The 14,793-nt window shown below is 42.0% G+C and overlaps 1 protein-coding gene across 7 annotated transcripts in view; it reads right to left on the bottom strand.

Annotated features, from left to right (window-relative positions):
- si:ch211-214e3.5 (zinc finger protein 518A) overlaps positions 1 to 4,823 on the bottom strand; it is a 49,660-nt gene extending 44,837 nt beyond the window's left edge. For 3 of the 7 annotated variants that reach the window (XR_009785678.1, XR_009785675.1, XR_009785677.1), the window contains exon 1: positions 4,238 to 4,823. The gene's annotated coding sequence lies outside the window, so the exon portion shown is untranslated. The remainder of the gene's footprint in view (positions 1 to 4,237) is intronic. The other 4 variants (XM_061756240.1, XM_061756239.1, XR_009785676.1 and 1 more) reach the window with 3 other exon arrangements.
- Positions 4,824 to 14,793: the final 9,970 nt, after the last annotated feature.

The raw sequence follows: 14,793 nt of genomic DNA, 5'->3' as shown, positions 1-14,793 counted from the left end.
TGTTGGCTGCTTGTGAGCCGTATCGTATTAAAAGTAAGTGAACATACCTTAACCGGTGACCACCACCACCACACATTTTTCCCCCATTTTGTTCTTTTTTGACCAACCCAATACATGCGCAATCCATTGTTGTTGTCATGTATCCGGTCGTGTTTGATTTGACAAAGCCCAGTGATCGTAAATGAACTCAAAAGTCATAAGACAAGGCTAAAAATAAACTAGCTTTTGGATTCAAATATGCTGTAAACGACGGCGCCGCAGAGTAAATGTAGCCCACATTTAGAGTCGCTGTTTTTGAACTGTAAGCCATTCTACTCAACCACGGGCTCCCTAAATACAAGCAGCACATTGACTGTCCTACCAGGGAAAATACGCTAAATAACACATACCGTGCCATACGTCTCCCAGCTCCGGGCTCCTCTGATCACTGCTTACTTCACTTAATACCAAAATACAGGCAAGAATTTAAATGCGCGAAGCCTACGATGAAAACAGTGAAAATGTGGCCCAACGAAGCAAAGATAATACTTCAAAGCTGTCTAGTCGGCATAAATTTTTTTATTGCAGTAGTTTGACATGAGTGAAAGACCAAATTTGTCTTGTAGTTTGATCCAAGGATTACGTGTTGTCTTTCTCAGACGTGTTGTCTGTCCCAGAACGCCGGCATGTTTATAAAAAAAAAAAATAATAATTATAATTAGCGGTCAGATATTTACAGTACTAGGTCAAAAGACGCACGACTAGGCTAAAAATAAACTGGCTTTTGGATTCAAAAATACTGTACACGATGGCGACGCGGAGTAAATGTCTTTGGTGGAGCCGATCAATTACATCAGTGATCGGGTCGGTGAATTATGACATTAAAGCCGATTAGCCAATCAGCATAAAATGCTAATTATCGGCCAATGCCAATCAAGCCGATCAGATCGATGTAAAGTCTAGTCGTCTCATTGAAAGTTCAGACATTCAAACACCAAAGGCATGAAAAAGGTGACCAAAAAAATAATAATAATTGTAGGGGGGAGTCTGGGGTGATACCCCGGCCCCCCGCATAGATTTTTTTAAATTATTATTTCAACATAATTTAAGCAATCTGGAAGACTGAAATAAAATCTAAAATCTTTACGCAGAAAAATTTATTTACACTGCTCAAATCCATGTTGATGTACACATTTAAGATTAAGATTACATTTGCCTCATTTCTTTGCCTTTTTGTTCTGGCCTCCAACTTGAGCCAGGCCTATCTCCACCTGCACCTGATGCCCGCTTCAAGCTGTGCCAAATGACAGGCATCCTCCTCTTTAAGCACTCTCATTCTGGAAAAAGAATTGACTAAAATCATTGTCTGTTTCACTTCACTTTTCACTATTACCAACTTCAAAGGCTAATCCCAAATATATTCTCTAAGAAAATATTAAGTACAATATTTTCTGATTTATTGGCCATTTCAGAATTTGAAGTTAGTTCATTCTCTGTTGTGACATAATCCCTAACATCGCTCCGTCGCTTAATAGATTTAACATTAAAATCCGTATACTAATTAGATAATTGCAGGCGTGTTTCGGAATTAATACAAGATGTACTAGCGGATCAACTCTTGTCGCCAATGTTACGTGTGCTTCGCGGTTCCGCTGGGACCGCAACCAGGGCCACGAACCGCAGCACCTCAATGCGAAAATACAAAAGCCCAGCGCAACAAATACGACACTCGCTGATCTGATGAGCAAAAATGTTGCTTAAACGTAAGAATAGCAATTGAGGATGTCCGCTCCAGAGGTGGGTAGAGTAGCCAAACATTGACCTCAAGTAAGACTACTGTTACTTGACAATAATGTGACACAAGTAAAAAGTATGCAGCGAAATTATTACTCAACTACTGAGTAAATAGTGAGTAACTTCATTATTTTATTTTTTTTTACCACAGCATGAAAATAAATTTTTTTTTTTTTAAATTACAAAATAAGATGTGAATACGTTCTGATGTTGCTGTGTGTGTGTGTATGCACAGTCAAAACTACAAAAAAAAAAAAAAAACACCTGCAATTTACTGCACGGTGTTTTCTCAAGTTATAAGTGAGCTGAAATATCCACGTTTGGGCAAACATCCATTTTCTGAGCCGCTTCTCCTCACTAGGGTCGCGGGCCTGCTGGAGCCTATCCCAGCTATCATCGGGCAGGAGGCGGGGTACACCCTGAACTGGTTGCCAGCCAATCGCAGGGCGCATACAAGAAATACTACAATACATGAAAGCTGTTGTTTTTGTTCATCTAAATGTAAACAAGAGTAGCACGCTGTTGCCTTCGTGGTAACAACGACCTTCTCAACATGGCCGCCACGTACGCACGACGATCAGCGGGGCAGGCTTATCTAATGTGAAAACCTATGTCCGGGAAGCCCAATGGAAGACGTTGTGTGATTGGTGAACTAGACTTAAACGTCACAAGCGCTTAAATTGGATGATGCAAACAGCGCCCGATGCGGAAGTCCAAGTCTTGCAAATGAAATAGTTAATGAATAAGCAATAATTGATAAATAAAAATAGTGAGCGACATTGTAACAGAGTAAAAGTACCGTGACTTATTAACAGCAGAAGGGAAGGAAGTTTTTTTTTTGTTCTCATCAACTCCTGTGACTTCGAGCGCACAGGCAGAACCTCAGGCCGCATATTAGTCCACCACAGAGTAATAGTCACAATTATATCCGAGTGTGGATGGTGGATGTGTGGAATGGATCTATCTGCTAGCGTTCAAGGAGTACGAAACAGCCTATGACGTCAGTGGTGGTGACCCCCCCATACGATTTACGTAAATGGCCTATTTTGAGTTTAAAAGGGAGAATTTCGCCAAAAGGCAACTGCTTTGCATGTAGGAAACAACAACAGAAAAAAATAGATATTTTGCATCTTATGCCCCCTTTACGTTTTCATACCATTTCATCTCTAACATGTACTGTGGTGATGTGAGCTGACCTTGCTCTGTAGGTTTTGCTCAATTTGACGTTTATTTGTGCGTCCATCAGTCGCTAGTTCGTACAAGCAAACCTATTTACACTCTCGTGACCAAAATAAATGAGCGATGCCACGTGTTTTGTCGTAACACAAAATATTTTAAACCGAACCGGGTGGAATACATAATTGTTTATAAATCCATGAACTGATTGGGACCACAGAAAACGATGTAAAAATGCCCAATATTCTAGGGCACAGGTGTCAAACTCAAGGCCCGGGGGCCAGATCCGGCCCGCCACATGATTTTATGTGGCCCGCGAAGGCAAATCATGTTTGTCGACTTCCATGATTCTTGTAAAAATCTGTAACCGAGATTTCAAATGGTCATAATTCATAAATAACATTGAGATATTGCAAGCATTTTTGTGTTACCAAATATGAACAATAGTTGAAAAAAACAATGACCCTTGATTTCTGATTCCAAAACTAGTTTATAAATTTCAGGTGTAATAATATGATGAGGTGATTCCGCTGTTACAGCCGAAATGGACAAAAAAAAATTTTTAAATGACGGTGATTAAAGATTTTTATGGTTTCACAGTCATAACAGCCCTCTGAGGGAAACCGTAACTACAATGTGGCCCGCGACAATAATGAGTTTGACACCCCTGTTCTAGGGGGCCTTGCATACCCAAATTACAATTTCTAATGTGCAAAAAAAAATGCATACAGTGGCTAATTTGGTATGTTTTGCATTCAAAATGTCATGGGTACATGTATTTGTATTTTTTAGGTTAGATTTCCTTTAGCAATATGATATCTAACGGGGATAACAGATCATTTGGTGATATGAAAACTTTCCATCACGTTTTACCTCTACATGCAGGTATGCTCACTAAATTATGAGTAGGATATTCAGACGAGAGGAAAAAGTTGACTGAAACTTGCAGGAACGGTGGCTTGGCTAACTTAATACGAATCACACACACACTAAAAAGGACAAACTATCACTGGCTTCACACGACAGTATGATATAAAGCTGTTGACTTTAATGAGTGACTGTAGCTCAAGTTTAAGGAAGGGGGGTGGGACGCTGCATCAGTAGAATAATGAGCTATATCCGAAAGACATTACATGACACCACTGCTGCAAAAAGGCTGATATTTGTGTAGAATTCTTGCCATCGAAAATACATTATGCCTGGAGTTTATTGATTAGTTAGTTGACAAAAATAAAGCCACCACCCACGCGAAGCTATTCAAAGTTAGGGCAAATCAAAATGTTCTTACTATTCACTTGATGGAACTTCAGGCTCGGTCCCATTGACACCGAACATTCTAAAACACGGTGAGGCCGGGGAAAAAACACACAGCGGGAACATTCGCCTTCCTTTTCAGCTCTCTGTGGAACCACAGCGACGGCGGCCATGACAGTCCATCCGGGTGCTTTCGTTGATGCGCTTGACGCGCAAGTAGAAGCGGATGGATATGTCTTGTCAAAAACCAAACTAGTGCTGACATCTACGTGTTTTATCATAAAAACTGCTCTTAAAACTTTCTCGCGAAAGTAGATAAAATCCCCTCGACAAGTCGTTCAACAAAGTTTATCGGTGTTTACGTAGGAGGCCTACTACGTCATGGTTGAGCTCGTGTGTGTTCTGTTTATGGTGGGAGAAGCTATGGCGGATGTACGCCATTTCCTTTTGATTTTGCGAAGGCTGATTTGCTCACTATTGTCAATCTTTTTTGTTTGTCAGGTGCGACGTAAAACCCTCTTAATGTATCTTTGTCTCAAATGTTTACGTAAGTGTTCTAAGCTTCACTTTACCACTGCTATAATACTCCATACTTGGGACTCCATTACATTTAGACCCGCACGGACATTCACGTCACTGAGACTTGGCGGACATTTAACATACGTCATCATTCATACTTGTGATTGATGCGGCGCTATGGCAGTATTTCACATCTCACTGTATTTAGATTTAAAGTGAATACCAAAAAAAAGTTTCAAAGTTTCCAAATATTTCTCACAAATTAAGAATTACTATTGAATTAAACTCAAGCGTAATGCCTGTGGATGACCTTGGAAGACTACGATCGAATTTGAGCCAGATCCCCCTTTCTGATCAAAGCCAACAAATGCCTGATTATCGGATATCTCTCAAGATTATACTGAAAAATTATCCAGGGGTGTGGGGTCTATAGATAGTTTTTGATAGTTTTTGACATTTGTTTGTCCTCCATGATGGAGGTAGAGCAGAAAGAGTAGTAGACCGATTTGTGTTTGTTTTCGTCTGCTTTCTTTGATTAGCTTTTTTTCTGTACAACCATAATAAATTAATATCATCAGTGTTCTAACTGTTCTAATCTCTTTAGATATGCTAAATTGAGGGTTAAAAAGCTGACAGAATATAGACAAAGTTTGGATGCAGTGGCAAAGACGATACAATGACAAAGTGGTCGCCAGATACAACTACGATCACTACAATATTCGAACATCTTAGCGCCTCACTGTGTGCAAAGATCCTACATTTCTGACTAATAATTCGCCATTTTTTTTGCTGTTTTACTATCAATTTTATCTATTCAAACACCTGAATAAGCACAGCAAAAAAGCAATGCGTCAACCTCATAAGAGGCAGCTGTGGGTGTCTCCAGAGGTGTGTGACATCATGGGAAAACGATAATTTCCCCTCCACTTCCTCTGGCCGACAATCGTAAAATATTTTGTGAATCCTTATGTCTGTGGTCAACATTAAGGTCCATGGACGGCGTGATTGAATGCTAACCAATTAGGAAGCGACCTGAAGCTCAAGATGGTGCTGGACACAGATAGAGAGGAACTGGTTTTGTTGAGATTGGCTGGCGACCAGTTCAGGGTGTACCCCGCCTCTCACCTAGTTCTCTAGGGCAGCGCTCCCCAATCTTTTTTGTATCATGGACTGGTTTCATGTACAGTGTTCCCTCGCAATATCACAATTCTGCTGTTGCGGGTTCTGTGCATTGTGGATTTTTTTTTTTCATATTCATTTGGCGCATAATTATATATGCTGTAATTTTTTTGTGGTTAAATAAACGCATCCCAGCCTAAAACAAAATGTAAAAAACAAAAACAAACAAAAAATTCATTAAAACACATATTATAAGGATAAAGTCAACATAGTGTACATTACTACTGTTCATTACTATATGTTTAAGAGTTTAAAAGGTGTTTAAGAGTATAGAACGTGTTTATAAGTGTATGGTAAAGGTTAATAATTGAGTATATACCAGGAAAACTGCATTTTCTTGTGTACAAACATTTCTAGTGAGGCAATTTCAAACACAATTATAAATAGATTTCAGTTTAAACTTGGCATTTGTTGTGAGCATCAAAAAGATAAGGCTTTAAAAAAGAGGAACGCAAGTTTCTCGTCTTGTTATAAAGGTACAATTTTGTCGTATCTCAGTCGGCACTATGTAATATTATTACTTTAAAAAATAGGCGAAGAAAAGGACATGAAGAATCTAGATGAATAGCTGTGCGCTGATCGATTGGTAAATAAAGTGAATTAATTTCAAAAAGAAATACAGTACAAGATTGATTCTTGAGAAGAGTACACTGACTAAACCAGACTGTAACTATTTGCGTGAAGAGTTGCGTGATCGCTCACAAAGCTAGCTGCTAATGCTAACGAAAAAAAAAGCATATGTGAAGTCAATTCGTGTGATTCCTACAATGCAATTTGGATTATTTATATATGTATTTGCCATAATTAACATCCTTATTGTTACGTTAAATGTCATTGTCATTTGAGTGTACGTTAACAGCGGTTCTTGGAATGTATACCTTATTTAGCTGTCACATTTATTGTTGATTTGCGATGTACTATTTAGTGTGTTTGTTTTTTAATGAAGCCATTACTTAAGGTAGTGTGTGAAATAATGACCTCTTGGTCAATTTCTCTACCAGATCATGCCCATCTGGGCAGTAATTGTTTAAAGATAATAATAACTACCATAATTTCTCGTGTATAATGCGCAACCATGTATAATACACATTAACATACAAAAGTTTACCTAAAATTCTGGAAAACCTTCTTCTTATGTATAATGTGTATTTTTACTATGCATGATTTTGCTTCTACCCATATGATCAAAACATGAAGGATTATCTGTATTTTGCATTATCCTTAAACAAAACATAACCATTAAGAAATTAATGATGGTTGTTGTTCAGTCATCATTCCTATTTAAAAAATATATATAATTCCACAAATTCTGCCAAGGCATGTAAACTTATGAGCACAACTGTACATATGTGCAGTCATACTAGCCTTATCATATTGGAGTGGAGGCCACACCTTTTTCATAATCAATAGTTGGCGGTGGCATATTCGAATGAAAATGTACAGGTTTTTCACAACCACTAGATGGCAGCATACATTTATAAAATGTGAGTTTTTCCCCCCATTTTCCCCTATACCTATGTGTAATGGGCACTATTGACTTTTAAAAAAATTTGAGGGGGGCGGGGGGGAAGTCCATTATACACGAAAAATTATGGTAACTACACACTAGCAATAATGATGTGTGACACTTAGACCTAATAAATAATCATTAAAACCTCCAGCATTATGTTGTCACATATATTCCTGTAGTAAAACAGTAAGTTGCACAAATGGCTATAGAAAAAGAAAGCTAAAAAGTGTTGGTTTCGCAGTGCTTTGGTCAAAGTAGCAAGTCTTTTCAAGTCAATGGGTTCAAGTCCAAGTGAAATCAAGAGTCATTGCTGTTCCGAAGTTGAGTTACAAGTCTTTTAACATATTGTCAAGTCGAGTCTGAAGTCATCAAATTCATGACTCGAGTCCAAGTCATTTGACTCGAGTCCACACCTCTGGAACATACACTCGACATAATTTGCAGTGCATGCTACTCTGTTTCTTGTCAGACTTTGCAAAACCATAATAACTCCACACTGCCAAAGATTTTGGGCCTTTCTTGTCAACGATGTCATCCGTTGAGCCGTGGGCTGTGTTTCCCGCCGTTTCTTCCCAGGGAACACATGATTTTTTTCTCAGTGCTCTCCCCCTGTTAAGATACACGGCAGCAGCAGTACAAACATTTGCGCCTGTTGCAACTGGCTGCTACTGTGCTGTGTGCGTCATCCAAACTTGGCATGGTTCTGTTCATGCCACATGATTTGTTCAGCGTCGAGCAATGGTCATTATTAGTGGCTCGTTGTATTATCTGTCAAAACATGGACGAATGCAATCGATCAAAGTCTATCGACCGCGTCTCATGTCTATGGAGGAAAAGTTATTTGGAGATATTTATCTTTATCATTTTATCCACCGGCTGTAAGACATATTTTGATGGACCGTCGTAGCTGTTAAACAGTGAGACTAAGAGGCCCACGAACAGGGTTGGGAGGGTTCCATTAAAAATGTCCGAGTTACCTGTTAAAAAATGTAGTCAGTGACGTGATCGAAAGTTTTAAAAAACTGTTAAAAAACATATAAAATATTTTTTTGCAACCCAGTGTAATTGTTATGATTTTTAATATTCAAAATAACCGTGATTAGTATTTTGCCATAATCATTCAGCCCTAATTATTAGTGACGTTAAGTCTTTTGTTGTCTAATTCTCAAATTAATTTATCAGTTACAAAGTTTCCAAGGGCATCACATCATCATTTGGGTTTGCCCAAATTGTTGAAAAGCATAATAATCCTACTGTACAGTATGTAAACTTCTGACTTTGAATAAAGTAATGAATAATTACCTATAATAATCCTTCTCTCATTATTCTGGCATTTAGCAAAGCGAAATAATTAAGGTAATCCTAACTGACCTAAAACATTTCACGTTACGCAGTGAGGAAAAAAACCATGTCTTTTTATATAGTGGATGTAAACTTCTGGTTTCAACAGTAGGCTATGTGAAAACCAAATCAGAAAAGGACCTGAATTAGGACATCCCAGAAGCAGGTGGAATAACATGTGGGAGGTTTATCTTTAAATTATTTATTTATTTAGAGTTGCAGGGATGGTGGGAATTTGATTGGAAGAAGCAAATCCGCTGGTAAACCGGTACATCAGTACATCGCCGACCTGCAGTGCTTGGCTAGCCTCTGCAAATTCGTCCGCTTGCAAGACGAGATGATTCGTGACCAGCTAGCAGAGCACACAATAGATCCCAAGCTACGGGAGAAGCTGTTACTTTCGCCTGATGACCTCTCACTGTCGAGAGCTGTGGACATGGCATTCCAGTTGGAGAAAGCTAAAATCGCGACTAGCAAGCCCGTCCACCTCGCGTTCCCTTCCGATGACACCGACCGTCGCTCCAACTGCTCAACTCTCCGCCTCCGCCTTCTCCGACGATAATGCTGAGATGAATGTCACAGGATATCAGAGGACTGTCACATACAGATCTTGTGCAAACTGTGGCTCTTCTTCCTACCCCATATGCACAACTGTCTGCAAGGCCACTCGACAAAGATCCCAGTGCTGTGGGAAGACCAACCATTTATCCAGGGTTTGCTGCTCTGATCCCAACCCCACAAACCCCTCATTCCACGCACCTAGTCCAGTCCAACCACAATTCACTCTGTGGCTTCCTGTGCCCAGCCATTCAACGGGGGCACGGTGGAACTGGAGGGTGTGTGTTTGCCATGGCTACTGGACACTGCGGCCTCCGGGTCTCTACTAAATGAGTTAGATGTCTTTTCCACCTGCTCCCAATTAAGGCAGACGCAAAAGAGCTGTTCTGATACGGTCACATTAGAATTGGCATGGTCGGCACTGCCACGTTTGGTGTGCGCTATAGGTCCAGGGCTCTTTCTGCAGTCACCTTTCAAAGTGTCCTGTAGTAGCATCAACCTCTTGGGCCTTGACTTGTTTGGTGCACGTGGCTGACGGTAACCACATCCTGGCAGCACCTCTGGCCGTTGGTCTTCACGGGTTTGGACTGTCTAACCGATTTCAACCACAAGCCACTTACTGATCTGGCTGTGTCCACAGCCTCTTTGTCGACTGCCCCTCGCCCTGTGTGATGACATCTTGGCCGAGCTGCAGAAACTCCTCAATGCTGGCATAATCGAGTGGATCCCTTTGGATCTCAAACTTACTGGCGGCGAAGAAAGAGACGGGTGGTCTTCTAAGGTGGCCTGCATCGACCTCAGGATGGCTAACAAAGCGGTGATCCGTGACAAGTACCCACTGCCCACTAGGGAGGAGATGGCTGCCTAATTTTATGGGTCGACTATACATGTATTGACAAAACTAAACCTGCGCCAAGGTTACCGACAGATTCCCCTGCACCCTGACAGCCATAACGTTACAGCCTTTGTGACCGACATGTGCCCTGCGACGACACTCACAGGGCACTTGCCTTCGGCCTCAGCTCCGCCCCCAGTTGCTTTCAAAAGATTATGGCCACCATCTTCACTTGTATCCCAGGTGTGGTCGTGTACCTGGATGACGCTGTGGTGCATGGGGCAACAACCATCCTTTATGATGACCGCCTCCCCCATTTACTTGATGTACTAGCCGGCCACAACCTCACATTGAATGGGGAGAATGCCTCTTCGGAGCGCCTGCCATTAAGTTTGTGGGATTTTGCCTGACTGCTGACAGCCTGAGTCCACTACATTCAAAGGTCAACACCGTCTTGCTCCTGCTTGAGCTCATGACCTTCTTGGGGAGGACAGCCTTCTATTTACACTTTCTCCCCAACTGCACTTGCAGAGCCCCACGTTTGGAACCTGTGATGCTTCCAACACTGCAGTCGGGGCTGTCCTGTCCCAACTCCAACATGGGAGTGAGGCCCCAGTGGCATTAACGTCTAGGTCACTCAGTTCTACTGAACAAAAGTACTCAATTGGGGAGAGGGATGCTCTGGCCTGTGTTTGGGCATGTGAAAGGTGGTACGTACCTGTATGGATGGCACTTTACTCTCCGGCCGGACCACCAGCCTCTCAAAGCCTTGCTGGCTATGGCGGGGTTATGGCACATGCCACTGTGTTTGTACTGGTGGACTGAGAGACTGCGGACGTACAATTTCACCACTCAGTTCATACTTGGCAGGGATAATGCGGTGGTGGACTTGCTTTACTCGGCCACCCCCTGCTGTGCACTGGATACCAACCAGGATACCTCGGAAAACACAGACTGGTCCTCAAGCTGCACACGCCCCTCCAAGCTGTCGTCTTGCTGCATGAACTTCAGGTGGCGTCAGCTCAGGACCCTACATTAATCCAGCTCTGTGCTTTCATTCGTGAGGGCTGGCCTGCGAAGGTGTCGGAGGAGTTTGCATCCTTCCACAGGGAACAAGAAAAGTAGGAATACAAAATCAAAACAGAAGTAATTAACCCACAGGTAATGATACCACCACCAGGTCACACTGGATTGGTCTACACTGGAATGATGTCTGCATTTTTTTTGTACAGTGGTCCCAAACGCCTTGAGGCCCTGCGTTCTTACCATGGCCCATGAGGGCCAACTCAAACTCAACTAAACTCAAATGTATTTAGAGAGCACATTAAAACAACCACAGCTGCACACAGTGCTGTACATTATGATTTTTTTTAAAAAAATAATAAAAAATAGGGCAAATTAAAACAATAGATTCGTAGCAACGTTAAAAAAAACACTAACAACAGTGCAGAGTCTCATGCTGAGTTGGAAGGCCAAAGAATAAAATGTTTTTTTAAGACGAGTTGATGAGCTGGGCATTGTGAGGGTGTAGCAATGCTGAAGAGGCCTGGGGCCTCATGTACAAAAGGTGCGTACGCACAAAAACGTGACGTACGTTCTTTTTCACGGCAAAGTTCAGATGTATCAAGAGTGAAATGACCGTGGAAATGTGCGGTGTCTCACGCCAACTTCACGGCTGGCGTACGCACGTTTCTACAGCATTTGGTGCTTTGGCGACACTTAGAGGTGATGGTGGGAAACTGTTATCAGAAATCTGCACATCAGAGACACATGACCAATTAACACTCATGAACAATTAATGCCCGGCAACATTTGATTTCAACAATGTAATTGAGGCAAGGACTCAGAATTCATTTGTTAACCAGTGTATTTAATGAATCACTGATATTTGTGAGGACACCTATTAATTGTTCAAGGCGATCATTTATGCCACCTATTACCCTCACAATCGCTTCTTGTGACTCCAGCACATGCACTGAAAAAAAAAGAGTCCTTTGAATTTACTTAATTTGAGACATGTACATTGGTTGCACATGATTAAAATGTGTTAAAATGACATGTTTTTTTTTTTTAGGAGTAGAGGGGTAAATTATGTCATTTTAATCACGTACAACCAATGTACATGTTCAAATTAAGTAAATTCGTAGGACTCTTTTTATCAGTCTGGACGGGTGCAGCAGCAGTCGGTTGTTGGAGCGTAATTGCGTCAGAGACCCTGGGGATGCCAGAGGAGATGAGGGACGGTGGATGAACCCCCTGAACATGTAGCGCGTGGCTGCGACTTCCCATTAAGACTCCTTTGAATTTACTTAATATGAACTTGTACATCGGTTGCACATTATTAAAATGTGTTGAAATGACATAATTTACCCCTCTTCTCCTAAAAAAAATTAATGATTTTTTTTCAGTGTGCGTGTCCTCTCCTGTGTATTAAAATAAGAAATTGAGTAATAAAAAAGGACTCAAAGTTTTTGACATCCTCTTTGATATGCTGATGTGCTTCCATACATGTTTCAGTAGGAAATCCACGCAAGTCTTTGTACATGAGGCCCCTGGTCTGGTGGCCAGGCATCGAAAGAAACCATGGCAACGTGTGCCTCAGCAGTGGCAAGACTGGCCAAGTTCAACCTCCTCCTCTGCAGCCCCTGCAGTGGCCAACCACACCGTGGACCCAGTTGAAGCTGGATATCTGCAGGGAGCTCTGTGACGTACCTCAATACCAGCGGTTCCTCCTGGTGGCATACGACCTCCATTCTAAGTGGCCTGAGATGCTGCCTCCCATCACGACCAAAGTCATCACAGCCTTCCTGTTCTTCTTGTTTGCACGCTAGGGTGTGCCTGACATTATCACGACCCATAACGGGCCTCAGTTCATTTCAGATGACTTTGCGTCTTTCATGGAGGGGAGGGAGATAAGGTAAATCAAGACTTCCTTGTATCACACCCAGGCCAACGGCGGCCGACTGGTTAGAGCGTCAGCCTCACAATTCTGAGGAGCAGGGTTCAATCCCCGGTCCCGCCTGTGTGGAGTTTGCATGTTCTCCCCGTGCCTGCGTGGGTTTTCTTTAGGCACTCCTGTTTCCTCCCACATCCCAAAAACATGCATGAATTGGAGACTCTAAAATTGCCCGTAGGTGTGAATGTGAGTGCGAATGGTTGTTTGTTTGTATGTGCCCAGCGATTGGCTTGCAACCATTTCAGGGTGTACCCAGCCTCCTGCCCGATGATAGCTGGGGTAGGCTCCAGCACGCCCGTGACCCTAGTGAGGAGAAGCGGCTCAGAAAATGGATGGTTGGATGGATGGATGGGCTCAGAGAGGACCTAGCACATGGCCTCCCCCTCTCTGCTGCACTGCAGGGAACTCTGTTGCATTACAGAGCAATGCCACATGCCACAACGGGTGCCTCTAAGGCCCTCATCATGTTAGGACGTGAAATGCAGCTTCCACTGGACCTCCTTTGGCTTCCAACTAGAGCCACTACAATGCTGCTGCCCTCCCCGGCCAGCAGGGTGGCAGTTAAACAGTGGTGAACGAAACAACGATTCGCCGGGTGACACAACCTGCACTTCCAGTGTCAGATTGTGTCCGATTTCGCCGGTTCAGCCGCTCGCACAAAATGACCTCGTTCTGCATGGTCCCAATCCAGATCACCGACCAACTTGGACCGGCCACCTTCCGTCTGGCCGATGGTCCATGTTGGCATGCCAGCCGCCTCAGGAGAGTGAATGCCTCCCTCGGATAGAGGGACTGTACTTGGACAATGACTATGATTTTCCTGATGCACGACCTGAAACACTGGAAAGGCATCTGCAGGAATCAGGTGAGCCAACTGTGCTTGTGGAACCTGAGCCCTGTCCGGCTTGAGTTCACTTTAGGCCTCGTTACCTGGACGATTAGGTTATTCACGTTTGATGTTTACCCAGAGGTGGATAGAGTAGCCAAATATTGTATTCAAGAGTACTGTTTAAAATGATATGACTCAAGTAAAAAGTTGTCTTCCAAATAATTACTAGAGTAATAGTAATTACTCAGTGAAAAATCTACTGAAGTACTGAGTAGCTAATGAATAACTTGATATGTATTTTTGAATCAGCATGAACGTCAAATAAGATAATGTCCAGATTCAGATATTGCTGAACATTATCCCTTAATCTAAAACAAACAAAATCTTTACAAAATAAAATTTGTAAATTAACACATTCAGGCAAATTAAGCTCCAAGTAATGGTCTTATACCATATTGTTTCTAATTTTTTTAAGCACAATAGTACAATACTGTAGGCTCACCAGGCAAAATACAAAAACAGGAACAAAGATGCAGTGGATATAAAAAGTATACAAACTCCTGTTCAAATACCAAATTTTTGTGTTGTAAAAGAATTTTGACCAAGATAAATCATGTGGATTACTGTAAGTACCGTTTCTTCTTAACATAAATACTCAAGTAAAGTTAAGGTAAAGGTAAGGTAAATACTCAAGTAAAGGTAAGTACAATATATCCAAAAATGTTACTTGAGTAAATGAAACTGAGTAAATGTAACGCGTTACTACCCACCTCTGGTTTACTCCCTAGCCTGTCACAGTTTTGTTTTTTGGAGGCAAAGAAAGCAAGGCAAAACATGGAGGAGCCAAGTGGAGGGACGCAAGG

This window comes from Phyllopteryx taeniolatus, chromosome 19 (genome assembly GCF_024500385.1).
Source record: "Phyllopteryx taeniolatus isolate TA_2022b chromosome 19, UOR_Ptae_1.2, whole genome shotgun sequence".
Classification (NCBI taxonomy): Eukaryota; Metazoa; Chordata; class Actinopteri; order Syngnathiformes; family Syngnathidae; genus Phyllopteryx; species Phyllopteryx taeniolatus.
The sequence above is the reverse complement of the archived record's forward strand: the minus strand, read 5'-3'. Positions and strand labels throughout refer to the sequence as shown.